Genomic DNA, 8,070 nt, shown 5'->3' on the forward strand with positions numbered 1-8,070 from the left:
GTCATAAGAGAGCAATTCATTGCTCTCGATGCAATGGCATAGGTCACAACCGCTCTAAATATAATAATTCGTTGTCGTGACATGTGCTTTTTTTGTGCTTGTACGATTCCAATATTTTGTATCATCCCATACATTCTATTATAGGGTATATGGTAAGGGGTTGTTGATTTTCATTCTTATGTATTGGCCTCGTTATAGGCACGATGCCCTATTTTGTTATTTTCATGATTTAGAGTTGCTTTGATTAACTAAATTAATTGAAAGTGCAATTTGAATGTGGTTTCTTTTCACTTGTTATTTAATTTCATCAGTGTGTCTACATTATCAAGCATTTCTTGTTTGGAGCCTAAATGAGGATGACGGTTTATTATTAATTTATTCACTTATTGGGGTTCACAATTTTTGTTTTTTTTTTCAATAAAGGGAAACTTCCCCTTTGTTATTTCCACTTTTTTGTTTTTGCTTCTTATCGCATCATGTTCTGGTTGCACTTATTTGAATGTGTCATGAATTCCTAACACGTAATAAAAATTGTCTTTCAATGAGATATACTTGTTATGCACTTTGTAACCATTCCAGTTATTATCTAGTAATTTATATGGTCAATTGTCGGTAGGATAGTAGTTCATACACATGTTTGCTTCCAAACTGTAAGCGCTTTCCTAAATTGCCATATTGTTATTTATTTCATTTATTTTTACCTTATAAATCTGAATATGGTATACCATTACCAAATTTATCCAACCGATTAATGGTACGAATGGTCAAATGACCTTTTCCTTTATTATTTGTTTCTCCAGGTGAGCGATAACTACTATAGCACCCATTTGAAGTTATCGGTTTTTCCAAGGTTCAAGCTTACAACAATAATTTCATTATTCAATGGCCACTGCGGAGGTAATGCATTCTTTCTTGTTTTTTAATTTTCATCACTTATTTTGGGAACTTGATATTTTAACCTACTTAAGGCAGTTACTTGTTTTGGGTGTTAAAGATTCTACATAAACATCCACTAGTAAATTATTCATCCACATTAATTTGTTTGTTAGTTAATTCAATTGTATTGCTTTTTTTACCACGTTTATGTATTCATATTGATTTTTTTATTTTTTTTGTTAATTACTAAAATTCATGTGTAAGATACTAATGATCTCCAACAATTTTAATGCAGGCCACCAGATTGTTCACACGTTATTCATCTTCAAGATTCCTAAAACTATGCAACAGGCTCCCAGTTGAGAAATTGGAAGTGGTTCGAGACCTTCAGCTTGGAGCTCTTTTAAACTTAAATTGCAAGGAGATACGACATAATATATGTCTATGGCTGATCGACCATTTTAACGTTGGCTTCAGACCCATAGACATCATCCGACAAAAGCTATGATCTGACAGCTGCTAATGTGAGCCTTGTCTTTGGCCTCCCGACAACCGGATGGATTCTACAAATTGCATCAACCCCATCTAATTATCCGTTCGGTACACTCAACACATGTGAGGATAGACTCCTCAACTTACCTGTCGGGGAAGAGTTATGTAGATGCTTCCTTGACTACGCATGTGCGACGATATTGGCGCCCACCTCAACGATAGATGGATGCCGAAATTTGTGGCATACCATCCATGAAGATGGTTTCAAAAACGATGTTAATTGGGGCCAATTTGTTGTTGACCAGCTTGTTGAGGGTATAAGACTATTTATGCAACGGAACAGTGTCTGGGTACATGGTTGCATCCTTTTTCTCCAGGTATTGCTCTTTTTTTACATTCATTACTTGGTCACTTTTTAATTGTTAACATCACTAGCAGTAAGTAACGAATGCACATATGTTTATTTCCATGGTGCAGCTCCATTACGTAATTAAATTCAAGATTGTTTTCATTCATGTTTCCATGACAGTGCCCTCCTCTCCGCATGGTCAGATGAGTTGATAAAGGAGCGCTTAGCTGCTAAGATCAGTGAATTTGGTAGTTTTGGACATGGCGAGGTAGTCATTTATTCTACATGCAGTTTGTTATGTAATTTGATGACATGCAAATTGAATACTTTCAAGGTTTATGTGTTCTTAACAAGCGTCATGTTCTCAACTGTAGGGGTTTGACGATTCATCACCGCCCCGTACACATGTGGAGGCTGAGAGTGGCTCGACAAGTAGTCATGTACGCATACTGTTTGTTATTTTACAAATTAAATACGTCTGAATGCCATTAGAATTAGGTTTACTTACTGGAATATTGTAAATCACTGGTTATAAAATATTTTCTTGAATAGTTTTAGAGTAATTTATCTTCTGGAAATTCGTTAACATGTCACAGGAAATATTGGAGAAGTACTATGCAGCAGAACACGTAATAAATGCATATCAAAAGGGCATTCAATAGCAGCTTGGCATCATGTGTGGTCTGATGCATAGATTGGATGCCCAAAGAGAAAGAAGTGTACCTTTGCCTGTAGCTGGTCACTTAGGCTATGCAGCCGATGACTTTCCCCAACTCGAACAACATTCACACTATGCCCGAGATAACATGGCATGCCATAGCACTGAAGACGTACCAGACACTCCAATTCGGCATCCCACAGTTATTGGTAACATTTTGGGGGACATTCATTACTGCATCAATGCGTACATAATAACTCATATTATATTGCCCTTCATTTAACTAATCTATTGTTACTCCAAACTAACAGCTGATGAAGAAGTACTCGTCTATGACCACTTTCCTTTGCGTTCTATGATTGTGGCCCCATCTGATAGGAGTGGGAGGCGACGAAGAGTGCATTGGATGGCTCCTAATCTGTTGTCATCATTCATAGTGTAGCGACAAACCCGACAGTCTGCCATCAAGATGGACCTGAAACAAGCAACTGCAATTGTATTTGATGGGGACTTAGACCCGAGGTATGTTAAAGCATATAATACTCCATTTTCAAATGTATGAACCTGCAAAAATTGGTATTACCCTAACATATATGGTTTTGTTGACAACGAGGATCTTGTTTCAATGCATGACACGAGTTTAAGCAGAGGCAACCTTGCCTCTTTCCAAGGAGACAATTGGATTGGCAATGATGTTAATATATCAATTTCTCCATTAGTTTGCATTATTTTTAGTTTAATATTCATGTAACATCTTGTCATTAGTCAATCTGAATATTACTTACATATTAATCATTTCTTCTCTTAGGTTGTGGATGCATATTGTAGAATGTTGCAATTCGACGATGTATCAAGGACCAAACTGTTTCTTTCGCCATACATAGCTGTAATGATCATGGACACTACATTTGAATGATTTGTTGTTATAACATATCCACAAGTTTGGATATCTTTTAAAGCTTTAACTTTTTACATATGATATGCAGGAAATGGTCATGCGCTCCAACACTAAACATTTGACGCACGATGCAGTAATTGCCCGTTTTGAGCCATATTTGTATTCCTTAGATGTTTCGTATTAGAATGTTAATGAGGTGAGCTGAAATGCATTGTTTTATGTTTGTACACTTGTAATCTCATTGACCCAATATATATTGGAATCCATTGTAAGTGGCATCATGCAGGTCTACTTACCGGTTCTTGTCAAAAACTATTGGATGCTTTATGTGTATGACTTGCATAACAAAAGAATCCAACTCTTGGATTCTCAACCTGGAAGGAAAAAGAGCTGTATGAGTGGAATACAACAAAATTTGGTAAAGTAGCTTGTAGTTCCGTAATCTTTGTTGCATTGTACATAAGATGGGAAGTTTGAATGTACTTTGTTTGATTGTTTAAGGTGAAGGTTGTTCTATGGCTTGTTGCCTACAAGAAAGAAATAGTGGATGTAGACTTCAAGATGTTCTGTTTTGTCATGCCAGACGTACCATGCCAGCCAAATAAGTGAGTGTTTACGTTGCAGTCCGTAATTAGGTTTAAATTGATTGCAACGCATTTTAAGTATATTATACTTGCCATGTCACACATAATATGAGCAATCGGCTTGACCGGTTACCCTTGACCGGTCAAGTTTCGGTCGAGGAATGTGCCACAAACCCTCTCTCTCATCCAGTAGCTTCCTCTTCTCGGTTGGAGTGCCCTATTTCCCGGTTGACAACCGGTCGAGTTTCGGTCGCTGTCCGATTGAGTAAGTATTTTATGCCTTTGGTTTTGCATTTTATTAGGTTAAATAATGAACTAGTAATTGAAAAATGTGATGAAGGTCAATGGCTGTTGAAATGAGATGGCTTTTTAAGTTATAACCATTCCATGTAAGACAGATGCTATGCAATAATTTATTACATGCTTTTGTTACAAATTGTTAGAATGTGGTCTTGCCTCATGAAGTGATGATTGATTTACCATGGTTGTGATGACACAGAAATAAGAACTAAAAATGACTATTTATTTTTCTGGTTGTGGGCAACAGCGTATGCACAGTACTAGGATCAGACCAGTTCTATGGTTGGGACATGATTGGCCTTGGATCCATGTCAGAAAGGCCTGACGCAGGGCCGGTGAAGGGGTTAATACAAGGCACCATTCCAAAGTTATCACTACCCTCACACGATGGCTACGAGTTACTTCAATTATACAATCGTATATGGAAGGGGTCCTTCCAATTATATCCAGTTATAGTATGATTATAGAATGTATTCAGATAAATTTTCAAGATTCTAAATACAGCAAGTAATCAATCAACATGTCCATTATGTGGGACTGAAGCTTTATTAATAATGCAAATGTGAAGACTGAAGCTATGGTAATAATGAAAAAAACATACTGAATTTTTTATATCAATTGATACTATTTTTTTAATCTTTAATTAAAAACTCCTAAAACAAGTATGATCAGAACATCTTAATTTAGTTTTGTTCCTTGTAGTCTCCAATTTCCCTTTCCTCTGCTGCAGTAGCCATCAACTCATCAAAGTTCTCCGTCTTTCCAAGCAAAATTTCAATCTGAAAAGGAACAAAACAAAGAAGGTAATGTCAATCTCGCATCCTCTAAGGTGCCTTGAAACTGTAGGAATAACTTAGTCATAATAAATTAATATGGCCTACTGTCACAATTTGGGTGTTTTCTTGGCCTTTTTTAAGCACACATATAGCACTTAGATAAATCAAGGCATTTTGAAGTTACTAAATCACTCAAAATTAGTTTGTCATGCTAGGCAACATTATGTAACATGGAAGCTAAGGAAGATGAACATAGGAAGAAGGGAGGTTTGAAAGAATATAGTTTTAATTAATCAAAGGTACATTACAATGTTTTGGAAGTTTTCAGTACTTTATACCACCCTTAAATAAGCTCAATTAAGACAATTTGGGCATGGTGCGATGCTACAATATGGTCTAGCTTGTAAACCAAGCTTGGTCTAACCATTAATCTAGAAATAACCAACCAAAGCATCAAGGTGATATGCTAAACCTACAAACAACTTATTTTAAAATTCATGATTCTAGGCACAAGTTGAACAACAGCACACTAAGTTACACACAAACCATTGCCTTTGCAGGTGTAAACTCTAGGAACTTCATGAAGGCATGCATGGTTATGTAAACACTAATGGAAACTTTACAACTACAAGAACTTAATTTTGGAGGCTATGTAAAATTCAACGCTCAATGAGGCATGGTAAAACATGACATCATTGCTCCATTATTGAATTGTCAATAAGCATATGACATAACTTTCTAATAACTTAGACACACTAACCAGTATGTCCCAAATGATCACATGTCACCAAAACTAATATGGTTGGATAAGTTTTAAAACTATCTGCTCCTATAAAAAAAAAAGAAAAAAAAGGAAATTTTAAACTATCTGCATGCACACTCTTAACAGATCTCAAAATCACCAAAGATTGTATGACAAAAAGATCCAGTCATACAAATATTTTTGTAAGGTTGCTCTACTAATTAGGATCCAATAAATGATGTCTCTTTTAACTTTTAGGAACATAAGCTACATCTACCATTAGGTGATGCCGCAATGGTATGTTGTCAAGCAATATGTGTGAGGAATGTCCCCCACTATTGGAAAAAGTAAATGACTAAGTTCTTCAAAATCACTTGAAATACCTTAAGATACACACCCTTGTACACCCTTGTACATTTAGTACATTGGCCTTATACACTTGGTGTAAATATCTTGTACAGTTGGAGAAATCTGACATAGCTACAACTGAATGAGTGTATATGGGCGGGTTAACCACATTCCAATGAAATGGCTGAGTGAAAAGGGGAAAAATGAAACCCAATTTAGGTTCCTATTCATCATAAGTGTGCTAGCACATTCCAATGAATGTGTACGAAGGGAAATGAGGAATGACCATGAGGAATGTCCCCCTATGAAAAAAAAAAATGAGCAAGCAATTTTTTGAAAAAAAAATTGAAATCCTTCAAGATAGGTAGCCTTGTACACACTTTTACAGTTAGCACATTTGCATTGTACACTTACTATAAATGCTTTGTACAGTAACGAAATCCAACATAGGGACAACCTAACAAGTGCATATGGGTGGGTAAACAATGGTTCCATTCTCATGGATAAGGGAAAATGAGGAAAAAGTTAACCCTCGTTTCGGTTCACATAGATCATTAGTAGGGGAGCTAATAGAATGAATTAACATGGTAGACATCAAATAAAATGCGTGCAATGAGTTTGTTGTCAAGCAATATATGTGAGGAATGTCCCCCATGATCGAAAAAAGTAAATGATTAAGTTCTTCAAAATCACTTGAAAACCCTTAAGATATACTCCCTTGTACATTTGGTACATTGGCCTTGTACACTTGGTGTAAATGCCTTGTACAGTTGTAGGAATTCGACTTCGCTACAACTTAACGAGTGCATATGGGCGGGTTAACCACTTCCCAATGTCATGGCTCAGTGAAAAGGGGGAAAATGAAACCCAATTTAGTTTCCTATTCATCATAAGTGCACTAACTAATCCCCACAACTCACCGTCTGCGCCATACCCATTTATTCTCTAGACTATAAACCCAACAACCAAATTATAAAGTGAAGAATTTTCAAACAGGTGAAATGCCATTTTTTAGGAGATTTTTTTCCAAAAGATTAACTGTAAGTTTCTTCAATTTACTTAGGTTGTGCTTCATTCCTATAAGCCAAGATGGATATGATCAAAGCTTCATTTATACCCCACCTTGCACCCAAAAACACTCTATTATTAAGTTCAAAATTTTGAAGAACACCCCAACACGAGATCAAAACGAATGTCTTTCCTCAAATCTTGTACTGATCCAATAAACAAACATCCACCACATCATCAAATGAACCCACATGATCAAATCAAAATGTGAGAAAAAATAATCCACACCCACCGTCATTTCGATTTGGAAATGATGATGATAAAATACATGCAAAGGCTTTTCTGAGTTACTCACAATCCTCGTTGCTGAAGAAACCGATTGGGAGACATTCACAATTGGCATCATCTTTGAGCATGGTGTTTACGGAAGGAGAGAAAGAGTTAGGAGGGTGATGACCCTTTTTGCCCTTTATTTCAGATTTTTTTAGTCAGGTGACATGGCATTTCAAGTTTAACACCTGTGAAACCCATTTTAATTTACAACCATCTGACTTGGAAATATTGAAGGGTATATTGGTCAGTTAATATCTCATAGCCTTTCTATTAATTTTGTAACATCTATAGACCAAATGTTAATTTTTGGGCCCAAAACACAATTCTCCCTTCTTTTAAAAAATGAAAAAAGTAACATGTTGATTTTATGTACTTTTTAATAATTAATTAAAATAAAATATTATAAAAATAAAAATTTAATATTTAACACTATTAAATAATATTCAATTTTAAGTTATATTTAGAATTAAATAAATAAAAAACAAACATCATGGAGTTACCAATTATTTTTCTTCAATTATTAATGATTTATAATCATAATAATTAGATATTTATTTATTTGTTTCTTTCTTCCCTTTTCCCTTTTTTATGTTTTGTTTTGTTTTTATATATATATATTTGGGTTCCACGCCTAAGTACTTCCTTACCCTTTTTTTTAATCAACGTTTTTGTTAAAAACATGGTTCTTTGATAGTGTAAGGTAAAA

The sequence above is a fragment of the Vitis riparia genome, chromosome 12 (genome assembly GCF_004353265.1).
Source record: "Vitis riparia cultivar Riparia Gloire de Montpellier isolate 1030 chromosome 12, EGFV_Vit.rip_1.0, whole genome shotgun sequence".
In the NCBI taxonomy this organism is placed as follows: Eukaryota; Viridiplantae; Streptophyta; class Magnoliopsida; order Vitales; family Vitaceae; genus Vitis; species Vitis riparia.